Genomic DNA, 12,286 nt, shown 5'->3' on the forward strand with positions numbered 1-12,286 from the left:
GTTGGGTTCCTATGGCTAAAGGAATCGGCCTCTAGTGCTTCGAAAATAGTGTCATGAGAAACCCCATTCATCATTAACATCCCGTTGGGGGTACCTCCTCCTGGGATATTACCCCCCCCCCCCCTATTTGTTGCAGTTGTGCAGAAAAGTAATAAATCTCGGGTTGGGGTACTGCAAGTCCTCCCTCCCCCACCGGGAGTTGCAATGTGCGAAGACGTATCCTGGCCTGTCTCCCTTTCCAAATTAGCTCCCTAAAGAGGGATTCAATTTTATTGAACCATTTTTTACAAATCCATACTGGGGAATTGTGCATTACATATAAAAGTTGTGGTTGCCAAATCATTTTGATTAAACTACATCTACCCGCCACTGACAAATGAAAACGTTTCCAAATGTAGATTTTTTGTTTGAACTTAGCAAGTAGGGGGATGAGATTTTTATTAATGTATTGATTGGGATTTTTCGTCACCAATACCCCCAGGTATCTCATTGTATCCACCACTGTTAACTGTGGCAATCCTCGTATCGCCGTTTCTCCAAGTGGGTCTACCGGCAGTAACTCGGATTTCCCCCAGTTTATTTCTAGTCCCGAGAAACTCCCGAACTCCTCCACCAGGCTCATTGCTTTTGACAGAGATTGTTCCGTGTCTCCCAGGAAGAGCAGGATGTCATCGGCATAAAGCGCGATTTTTTCTTCTCCCGTCGTTCTCTGGAATCCGGATATCTTGATGTTTGACCTAATAGCAATTGCCAAAGGTTCCATCGCTAGGGCGAAGAGCAGGGGTGACAAGGGACACCCCTGTCTCGTCCCCCTCTCGAGGACAATTTTTTTTGAGAATTCATTTTTTATTTTTAACTTGGCACTAGGGTTGTCATAGAGCATTTTTATCCACCCCGAAAATGTCGGGCCAAACCCAAATTTATCCAGCACCCTCCATATATACCCCCATTCTACGCTGTCAAAGGCTTTGGTCACATCCAGTGACAATACGGGCCTTGCTCCCTCATTCTGTGTTGGGGTTTGTAAGTTTAAAAATGTCCTCCTGATGTTCATACTAGTAGATCTATTGGCTATAAATCCCGTCTGGTCTGGGTGGATTATTTTTGAAATAACCCTATTAAGCCTTGTTGCCAAGACCTTTGCTATAATTTTAGCGTCAGAGCACAAAAGGGATATAGGTCTATATGCCGCGGGGTCCAGGGGGTCTTTCCCATCTTTTGGTATAATTATAACAGTTGCTTCCAGCATTGAGACAGGGAGTTTACCTTCTATAGCTGCTCCATTCAATGTTTTTAAAAGCTCAGGTAGCAGTATATCTCCATAATATTTGTACATTTCCACTGGGAGCCCATCTGGTCCTGGCGACTTTTGGTTCGCCATACCTGCTATTGCCAATTGTATCTCCCCAAGTGTTATTGGGGTTTCAAGTTCTTCCCTTTCTAATTGTGTTATAAGCGGAATTTCTAGTCTCTCCAGGAAGTCCTCCATTTCTTTCTCCATTCCCCTTTTTTGTGTATTGTACAGTATTTGATAGTATGCCCAGAAAGTTTGCACTATCTCTGAGGTGTCTGAGGTTATCGTGCCAGTTATTAATCTAATGGACCGAACGCGGGAGAAGAGTTAGACTTTACCACCTGCGCCAACATCCTTCCAACACCTTCACCATCTGCAAATGAAGATTGTCGCAGGAAAAGTCGTCTAGTCTCTACTTCCCTTGTAATTACCGACTTATATGCTTGTTGTTTTTCAAGCCATATTTTCTTCCCCTTCGGCATCGGGTCCCCCACGTAATTATTTTCTGCCTCTAAGACCTCTCTACGGGATTTCTCCTCCGCCTCTCTTGCTTTTTTATTAAATTTTGCAATCTGCTGGATCAGGACACCTCGAAGGTACACCTTCAGGGTGTCCCATAGTATCCCAGTGCCCGTGGTACCTTCATTGATATCTACAAATTCCTTCAATTTAGGCAGAACTTCTTCCGATTTCTTTATCAACTCACACCAATATGCATTGATTTTCCACTCCCTCTGAGTTTTTTGTCCGCCTTGATTTAAGGTTAAAACCATAGGGGAGTGGTCAGACACTCCTCTTGGCAAATATATTACTTTTCCCACAGTCTGTAATGCTAACTGATTACCCAGGGCCATGTCAATCCTGGAGAGTGTAGAGTGCGTACTTGAGTAACAAGAGTATTGTTGAATCCCCGGATTCCTCACTCTCCACAAGTCTATCAACCCCACTTCTTCCATAAATTGACCCAGGCGGCTATTCTTCAAGAGGTCTGGGGCCAATGGTGCGGGAAATCTATCGACCCCTTGGTCCAAGACCTCATTAAAATCTCCTACCACCAACACCGGTATCTCTTCCTTTCCCAATATAAATTTGTTTAATCTGAGCATAATATCAATCTTAAAGGGTGGGGGGACATACATATTCGCTATTATATACGTTTTATTATTTATTATACAGTGTAAGAAAATAAATCGACCATGCTCGTCTATGCTGACCTGTCTGCAGGAAAATCCAACCCCAGCTTTCACAAAAATACTCACTCCTCTAGAATATGTGGAGTGCACTGAGTGATACTGCGTAGGGTATTTTTTACTCTGTAATAAATAACTTGTATTTTTCATTAAATGGGTTTCCTGCAGACACATCAGCCCTATCCCATGTTTTTCCATCGTGGCAAAGACTGCCGCCCTTTTAGCTGCAGTTCCCAGGCCCCTAACGTTCCATGAGCTTAATTTTAACATTTTACTTTACATATAGTAGCCAAGGATATACCATAAAGGGTCGGGGATACCAATCCCAAATCATAATTTATATAACTATTCTTTACCCAAAAAATTTTTTCCCTTTTTTTTTTTTTTTTGTGTGTGAGTAGTCTTTTACTAATTTACCGTGTCTATTAGAACTTGTGATCCAACATCCCCAAAAAATATATGTGCTATTTAGTATTATTTCCATATAGGTTTTCAAACTTTATTTTCCCATATAGAATTTGTACCCCTTGTACATTACTTTGCCATTTTCCCATTTTCACATTCCTTTGTGCATTATCGCTGCTTTCTATACTCTTCTTTAATTCGTGTTTTACATAAATTTTACTTATTGCAGTGAGCATTCTTTCCCTGTGTGTCGTGTGCTTATCTTCCCTTCCCCTCCCACCCTTCCTCCCTCCCCCTCCCCTCCCTCCCTCCACCCTCCCTCTGCACCTACCCAGGTGTTCCCTTAAGGGGCTTCCTATGGCCGTTACCCACATCATCCTAACCTCTCTTAACACACCCTCATTCATTGGGACTTCATGTGTTTAACATCTTGTTTGAGGGGGTGCATTTCGTCCTCCATTTGTGAGATCCTCCCCTCCGCCTCTGATATCCTTTCGTTAGTTTTTCGCAGTTCCTGTCTCACTGAGACCAGTTCCTCCTTAACGCCTTTCATTTGATCGCACAGTTCTCCTAGTGCCTTTTTGCATTCATTCACCACTAAGAATACATCTTTTATTGTGGGAGCATCTTCTGGCCTGGGGATTACTTTTGGGTCCATGACTGTGGTAGCTGTATTCTTGTTAACAGAAGTTTTACTTGCTGCCGCTGTCGCTGTTTGGCCTTGGCTTCGTCTATCTGTGTTTATTTTGGCAGAGGCCTGGGGTGTTGAGCCATTTTTATTTGGGGTTTGCTCTGTTGAAAGGACAAATTTTTCTAATTTGGCTGCTGCTGCAGCAGCTACCCCCACCTTGTCTTTTGCTGACCTCAATGCTTGCGGCCCTGACATTATAAGGACAAAAAACTTCCCTGCTTCACAAGTGTAAAGTGGAGAAGTCCCAGTTATCCTTGGTGCAGTGTGCAATATGCGTACTCTCACTTCACTTTACTTCATTGCGCAATTTAATTCATTTAGGCCTATAGCCAATCCATACATCAATGCACGACACAGCGCAGTATAGTCACCATTAATTCATTTGAAACCAGTGTGTCCTCTTTATCCTTTATAATCACGGCAGGCCAAAACTGCCTGAAACGAGCAAAGCAAAAAAAGGAGATTTTTTTTTCTCTGTCCTCTATTGAGGCTCTGTTGAGGCTCTGTCTCAGAATCAGGATCAGAAGCCCACCGTCTTATGTAGAGCCCATAATTAGCGGGGAGCAGATCAAATGGTGCCGTATTTAAATGCTAGCAAATGTTAGGCAACAAGTCTGAAAGCAGGATATCACCCCAGTTGTACACCAGGAACCATGGGTAGTAAATGGTGATAGAAATCAATAACCCTGCTACACGAGTGTAAGGTGGAGAAGTCTCAGTTGTCCTCAATGCTCAATGCAGTGTGCAATGTACATACTCTCACTTCACTTTACTTCACTGGACAGTTAATTCATTAGGCATATAGCCAGTCCATATCTCAATGCACAGCACAGCACAGTACAGTACAGCACTATTAATTCATTTGGCCTATAATCAGACCAAACAGCATACCATAGTTCAGCACAGTTCAAGGCACAATGTATCCCATCGCCACTGTTATACGAGATTTTACTCACTTTTGTGCAGCTTTATGAGGCATAGTGGTGAGGCTTTTCCACGACTTCTCCTCCTTTAGACAGAGCTGCAAGGCTTTAGTATACCGATGCAGAGGAGGATTAAATCCTCCTTGTTAATCCGGTTCAACGCAGGAGAGTGGGGGGAACCCCCTGGCTATGTCCCGTGCCTCCCAGAGCCTCCTATGGCCAGAAAACGCCGATCCACGCCGGGACTGACAAGGCCGATCACGTGGGCTGGTCAGCTGACCACCGTCCTCCAATCACGCGCTCCGCTCGCCTGCTGCAGCTAAGCCTCCACCCCCGGGTCTCCTCCGTTCTCTCCCCGACTCCAGAAGCTCCCCGGACGGGACGGACGGGACGGACAGGCAAGCAAAAGCCCCCGCAGGACACAAACGCTCCCGATCAGTGAGCAGGTAACTCCTCTTGTTAGTAATGGTAAGGTGTTATAACAAGGATGAAATCAGCAGGCACGGGGAACAGACTCCAGACTCCAGCGATTTTAAACAGCTTAGGCAGCACTCCCAGCATGACCTAACGGGGGGGAGATCCATGGGAGGTCCGGCACACACCTCTCCGCTTCTCACATCTCTGCCTCTGCCTCACTCACTCTCCACGCTCCCACATCCGGCCACACCCCACATTGTGCCATTTTTAATGTGTGTGTTTAACGTTCAAAGAGACGTTCAACGAGGCATCTCCTGATTGCTGATCCCTCAGCAGACGGGGTACCCTCAGGCAGGGGGGGATTGTCGGGTTGGGGGCTCAGGTCATCACGTAGTTCAATCTCCAGGCCCTTTCTCACTGCAAAGTTGTGCAGAATGCAACATGCCCCGATGATCTGGCACACAAAGTCTGGGGAATACAACAGGGTCCCCCCAGACTTATCCAGGCATCTGAAACGGGACTTCATTTGGCCAAAGGTTCGTTCCACCACTGCACGGGTACTTATGTGTGCAGCATTGTAGTTTTCCTCTCCTGGGGTTTGTGGGTTCCGGAATGGGGTCATTATATGAGGTCCAAGTGCATATGCCGAGTCACCTGGAAGGGAAAAGACAGGAGGATGTTAGTCATGCATGTGTCCCTCGTAATGTCTGCGTCATGGGGGGGACAGTCATACCTGACACCCATGTCACTCACCAACCAGCCAGCTGTCCCCATACACGTTCTGGTCAAACTCCATTGGGATGTCGCTTTGGCGGTAGATGAAGCTGTCATGACAGGATCCGGGGTGTTTGGCACGGACGTGCCATATGAGGCCATGGGCATCCACGATCACCTGGACATTGATAGAATGCCAGAGCTTCCTATTGCGGAATAGGTGCTCTGTGTCACGGGGGGGCTGTAGTGCCACATGGGTGCAATCAATGGCCCCGATGGTGCGTGGGAATCCTGCAATTCTGACAAAATCTGCCCTTGCCTTATTCCGCTGGACCTCCTGGGTGGGTCTGACGATTTGGTTGGACATGTGTCTCAGGATTGCGGGGACAACCTGGTGCACACATCTGCTCATGCTGGTTTGTGACATCCCAGCCACACCTCCACTTGTGCGCTGAAAAGATCCAGTGGCCAGGAAGTGGAGTGTTGCCAGGACCTTGATCAGTGGCTGCACTGCATGTGAGCGGTGTGTTGGGCTGGTAAGGTCATCCTGCAGGATTGTGGTTATTTCCTGGATGGCTTGAGTATTAAATCTGAAGAGGCGATACACCTCTGCTTCCCCGATGGTCAAGACGTCTAATGGCGTTCGGTAAAAACGCTGCCGTGCCCTCCTCCTTCTCCTTCTCATTCTAAGCGCCTGGGCGCACACTAGTTGTGCTATGACCATGCCTGCCCCTGGCATGTTGGCATACAGAAGTCTTGTCCTGCAAGTGTGGTTGCTCAGCTCGTCCGTAAGGGTGCTGCTAAAGCTGCTCTCCAGCTGACCTGCACACGTCTGGTGCAAAGTTGCCCCTGCTTTTATGAGGGGCAAGTTTACACCGGACGAACAGCTTACGCGCACCGCTCGTAGCCTGCGTCGGGCGGTCGTACGTTCGGGAATCTCCGTATATCCCTCATTTGCATATTTGATTATGAAATCAATGGGAGCGCTGGGCGTTCTCGGCGTAAATGTGCGCCTACGCTACGCCGGCGTACAAAAGTTGCGCCGATCGAAACAAGACTAATTTCTGGCATACCTGGTTCTGTGGGTACGGCGCACCGATACGACGGTGCATCTGTTCAATTGCGCCGCGCATATCAAGGTGCCCCGGCGTAACGCCTTTGAGAATCTGGGCCTATGAATCAGACGCATAGATAGGAGCAGTGTAAGTCAGAGATACGACGGTGTATCTGGAGATACACCGTTGTATCTCTTTGTAAATCTGGCCCTTGGGGGCAGATTTATCAAAGAGATACGACGACGGATCTCCTGATCCACCATCGTACCTCTGAGTCCAGCCGGTCGGATCTATGAGGCTGATTCAAAGGGCCAGATTCACATAGCTCAGCGGATCTATAGATCCGCTCGATCTACGTGAATTAAGATCCGCTCCCGCAAGTTTAGGAGGCAAGTGGCTAATTCACAAACCACTTACCTCCAAACTTGCGACGGCGGATCCTAAATCCCCCAGCGGAATTCAAATTCCGCGGCTAGGGGAGTGTCATATTTAAATCAGGCGCGTTCCCGCGCCGATTTAAATGCGCAGGCGCGGTCCGCGAAATTTCCCGGCGTGCATTGCTCCCACTGATGTCGCTAGGACGTCAGTGGTTGCGACGCTTACGTAAACGACGTCCGTCCGTATTCGAGAACGACTTACGCAAACGACGTTAAAAAATTCAAATTCGACGCGGGAACGCCGGCTATACTTAACATTGGCTGCGCCTGATAAAAGAAAGGGTAAGTATACGACGGGTACGCCGCTACGGAAACGTCGTAAGAAGACTGCGTCGGGTCCGCGTACGTTCGTGAATTTGCGTATCTCGCTGATTTACATATTATTTCTTGTAAATCAGCGGGAACGCCCCCGGCACCATTTTTAAATTTAAAAATAGACCCGACAGTGTAACACAGTGTAACACTGTCAGATCTAGCCCTATCTATGCGTATCTGATTCTATGAATCAGGCGCATAGATAGGACCAGTGTAAGTCAGAGATACGATGGTGTATCTGTAGATACACCGTCGTATCTCTTTGTGAATCTGGCCCATAGAATCAGATTACGCATAGATCTCCCTTAGATCCGACTGGTGTAAGTGACTTACACCAGTCGAATCTTAGGCTGCAATCTACCGCCGGCCACTAGGTGTCGTCGCTTTTTTTTACACGTCGGATATGCAAATGAGGACAACCGCCGATTCAAGTCCGTACGCCCGCCCGTCGCTTTTTTTTAACGTCGTTTGCGTTCGGCTTTTTCCGGCGGATAGCTACCCCTGCTATATGAGGGGTAGCTAATGTTAAGTATGGCCGTCGTTCCCGCGCCGAGATTCAAATTTTTACGTTGTTTGCGTAAGTCGATCGGGAATTCTGATGGCCGCAATTGATGTAGCCGCCGCAAACAATGACGTCCTAGCGACGTCATTTGGAGCATGCGCACTGAGAAATTTCGCCGGCGGCGCATGCGCAGTTAAATCGACGCGGGAACGTGCCTGATTTAAATTGTACACTCCCCCTAGCCGCGGAATTTGCATTCCACTGGGGGAGTTACGATCCGACGGTGCAATTTTCGAGGTAAGTGCTTGGTGAATACTGCACTAGCCTCGCTAAATTGCACCGGTGGATCGTAAAACACGTAGATCGAGTGGATCTAAAGATCCGCTGATCTACATGAATCTGGCCCTTGCAGTATACACTAAGTAGGTTTAAGTGCAAACTATACAGCACAAGGCCCATATTCTCTCTAAATATCCGCGGGCGGCGCGTAAGGCATTTACACTCCGCCGCCCCAAACTACAGGAGCAAGTGCTGTATTCCCCAAACACTTGCTCCGTAGTTTGGGGCGGCGGAGTGTAAATGGCCCGGCGTAGCCACGCGTATCTTCAAGGGGGCGGCTTATATTCAAATTAAGCGCGCCCCCCGATTCTAAGTAATTTAAAAAAGCCCAGTGCGCATGCTCCAGTTCTCGGCGGAAAACGTCAATGACGCCGACGTGTGCGTCATTGACGTAAAGTCGTATTCAAGAACGACTTAGGGAAACGACGTAGCCGACGGAAAAACACGACGCGGATCCGACGCTATCCGTAACATGGCTTACGTGGGACATGCGAAAACTTACTCCTCATATAGCAGGAGTAAGTTTCCGCTTACGCAAACGACGTTAGCGTCGGGTACGCGACGCGAAATCGTTCGGGAATCGGCGTAGCAGGCTCATTTGCATAAACAAATGAGACCTTCACGTAAATGCCATCTAGCGGCGGGCGACGTAATTACATTTAAGATCCGACAGTGTAAGTGACTTTTTTTTTTTTCCCCAAACCTGCAATGCAAAAGGCATAATAGGCTAGTATGCACCGCATACTAGCCTATTATGAAATACTTACCTCGGAACGAGGTGTGTACCACTTACCTGGTCCACGCCGAGCAGGATGTCATCTTGCTCCGGCGTGTCTTCCGGGTATCGCTGCTCCAGCGCTGTGATTCGCTGGAGCGGCAGGGTCCGGCGGATGCCGGTCCTTCAGCCGTGAATTCCCCCCTGCGCATGCGCCGCCCGCATTGCGGGGGGAATATCTCCTAAACCGTGCAGGTTTAGGAGATATTCTCCTTACCTACAGGTAAGCCTTATTATAGGCTTACCTGTAGGTAAAAGTCCAAATAGTGGGCCAGATTCACGTACCTCGGCGCATCATTAGGCGGGCGTAGCGCAACGCAGATACACTACACCGTCGAAACTTAGCGAGGCAAGCAGCCTATTCAGCAAGCAAATGCGCGCTGCGATGCGCCATCGTAACTTAATTTAGACGGCGTAACCCGACGTAATTCAAAGTGGGAAGGAGGTGGGCGTGATCCATTTAAATGAAGCGTGACCCCATGCAAATTAAGGTCCGAACGAACGGCGCATGCGCCGTCACGTGATCGCATGCCCCGCGTCCCACTGCGCATGCGCCCCAATTCGCCTATCGTATTCCCCCACGATAACCCAGCCCACCGTTTCCGCCCAGGGCATAAATCCGCCCAGACATGCGCCAGTCAAGTGCAAAAGTACACCTGCTGGTTTTGGTCGTTTGGTGTGGCTACTTTTGCTTTCTTCTTATCCAAAAAGATGTCTGAGGCTGCGTCTAAGGATAGGAGGGATAAAAACGTTATTATTGAGGAGAAGGCGGTCATTATTGATGCCATGCGAAAATATAAGTTCCTCCACGGCAAGGAAAGTGGCTCGATCAGCAAGGTCTGTAAGGATCAAATCTTGGCACAGATTGCAGCGGAGGTGAGTGCCCTTGGCTATGCCAACCGGACCCCAGACAAGATAGCCAAGAAGATCAACGACCTGCGGCGTCTTGTGAAGGAGAAGGTGGCCAAGATCAAGAAACACAGAAGGGGCACCGGAGGTGGTCCAGCCCTGAAGATAAGACTGACACCTGATGAGGAGGTCATTGCCAGGTGCCTGGAGAAGAAGCAGGTGGAGGGCCTGGAGGGCTTCGAGTCAGTTGATCAGCCCTTGAGGACAGGTGAGTGTATTTTATCTTTTATCTGGTGTCTAGCATGTGGGGGGGGGGGGGGGGGGGGGGAGTGAATATGTGACAAGTGTGTGGGTCCACCAACATGTGAATGTTTTGTGTCATCCACAGATGTGCAGGATGAAGCGGGCCCATCCTCGGCTGCTGGCCAACCAACCCCATCCCAGGATACCAGTGTCCACACCTCTCCATGAGAGGAAGTGGAGGAGGAGCACGGGCACCTGGATGATGGCATATATCTGGGGGATGAGACCACCGTCGCTGGACCCTCCCATACCTCCACCTCCATAGGGGATACCCCCCCAAGGGACTCAAACTTCATTGTAACCCCCCAAGGCCCTCAAATGTGGGATCCCCCCCAAGGGCCTCCACCCTTTTGGGAAGCCCATCCTCCCTAAGGGAAGTACCCTCAGGGGCCTCCCCATACATTCGTCCCCAAGCCTCACCTGCACCCAGGAAGGCAACTAGGAAGACGAGGGGTGATCCTGACGCCTTAGAAGCCACTTTGGCTATGGACCTGGCCAGACAGACCCACCATGTGGGTTCTGTGGCATGTGATATGCGCCGGGTGGCAGCCAGCCTGGCCTCCATGCAGCAGACCCAGGCTGCTTTCACTGCCACCATGACCGAAAATGTGCAGGAGGTCAGTGCCAACAGCACTGCGTTGGTGACCTGCGTTAGGGACCTGGATGACACAAATTCAGGCCTTGTGGCAGAGGTCAGGAGCCTGGGAGTGGCCATACAGGCCAATACAGCAGCCATTGAGGCGGTGGGGAATCAGACCACTGCGGTCCTCACCCGCATAGCCCTGGCTTTAGAGGGTATCCAGGCAGCCAGGGAGAGACCGGGGGATGTTCCTCCTCCCAATGACCCCCCCCCCCACCCGCGGCTGCCCCCAGGCAACAGAGGGCACTGAGCCTTGGCACTAGGCGTAGTCCACGTCGGGCCAGATGAGTGCCAGTTCGAATATTTTCTTTTTATACTCGATATGATTTTTGGTTATTAACTGATACTCATGATATGAGTGATATTATGTTATTATGATACTCGATTGGAGTTGTATTTATTTTATTATTATTCGGGATATTTTTTTTGGAAATTATTTTCAGAGAAAGATACAGCAACATAATTGGAGCCTTGACGTGGCGTTGCTGCTCCCAAGTACCGCACGGTGTACTTGGGTCTAATCCAATTTATTGTGGTTTGGGGGGGGGGGGTGTGTTAGGGACCACAGTGGTGTGCATGCGTGCATTCTCATTGTGACATGTTTCATGTGCGTGTTGCACGTGAAAATAAGCCTACCACGAGGCATCTCCTGACTGCTCTTCCCTCAGCAGACGGGGGACCCTCGGTTGGGGGGGGAATGTCTGGTTCGGGGGTCAGGTCATGACGGAGTTCAACATGCAGGCCCCTTCTCATGGCGAAATTGTGCAGAATGCAACATGCACCAATAATCTGGCACACAAAGTCTGGGGCATACAACAGTGTACCCCCAGACCTATCTAGGCATCGGAACCGTGACTTCAGGAGGCCAAACGTGCGCTCCACCACTCCCCGGGTACGTATATGAGCATCATGGGGGGGACAGTCATGCCTGACACCCATGTCACTCACCAACCAGCCAGCTGTCCCCATACACGTTCTGTTCAAATTGTCCTGGGATGTCGCTTTGCCAGTAGATAAAGCTGTCATGGGTGGCCCCAGGGTGTTTAGCACAGACGTGCCATATGAGGCCTTGAGCATCGGTTATTACTTGTACATTAATTGAATGCCAATTCTTCCTGTTACGGTACATATGCTCAGCGTCACGGGGGGGCTGGAGTGCCACATGAGAACAATCAATGGCCCCCACAGTGCGTGGAAATCTGGCTATTTTATAGAAATCGGTTCTTGCCTTTGCCTGCTGGACCTCCTGAGTGGGTCTCACAATGTGGTGGGACATCCGTCTCAGGATAGCGGGTACAACTTGGTGCACGCACCTACTCATTGTGGATTGGGACATCCCAGCCAAATTTCCACTGGTTCTTTGAAATGATCCACTGGCTAAAAAATGCAGGGTTGCCATGACCTTGAGCAGTGGCGGCACTGCTTGTGATCGATGTG

The sequence above is a fragment of the Rana temporaria genome, chromosome 4 (genome assembly GCF_905171775.1).
Source record: "Rana temporaria chromosome 4, aRanTem1.1, whole genome shotgun sequence".
Taxonomy (NCBI): Eukaryota; Metazoa; Chordata; class Amphibia; order Anura; family Ranidae; genus Rana; species Rana temporaria.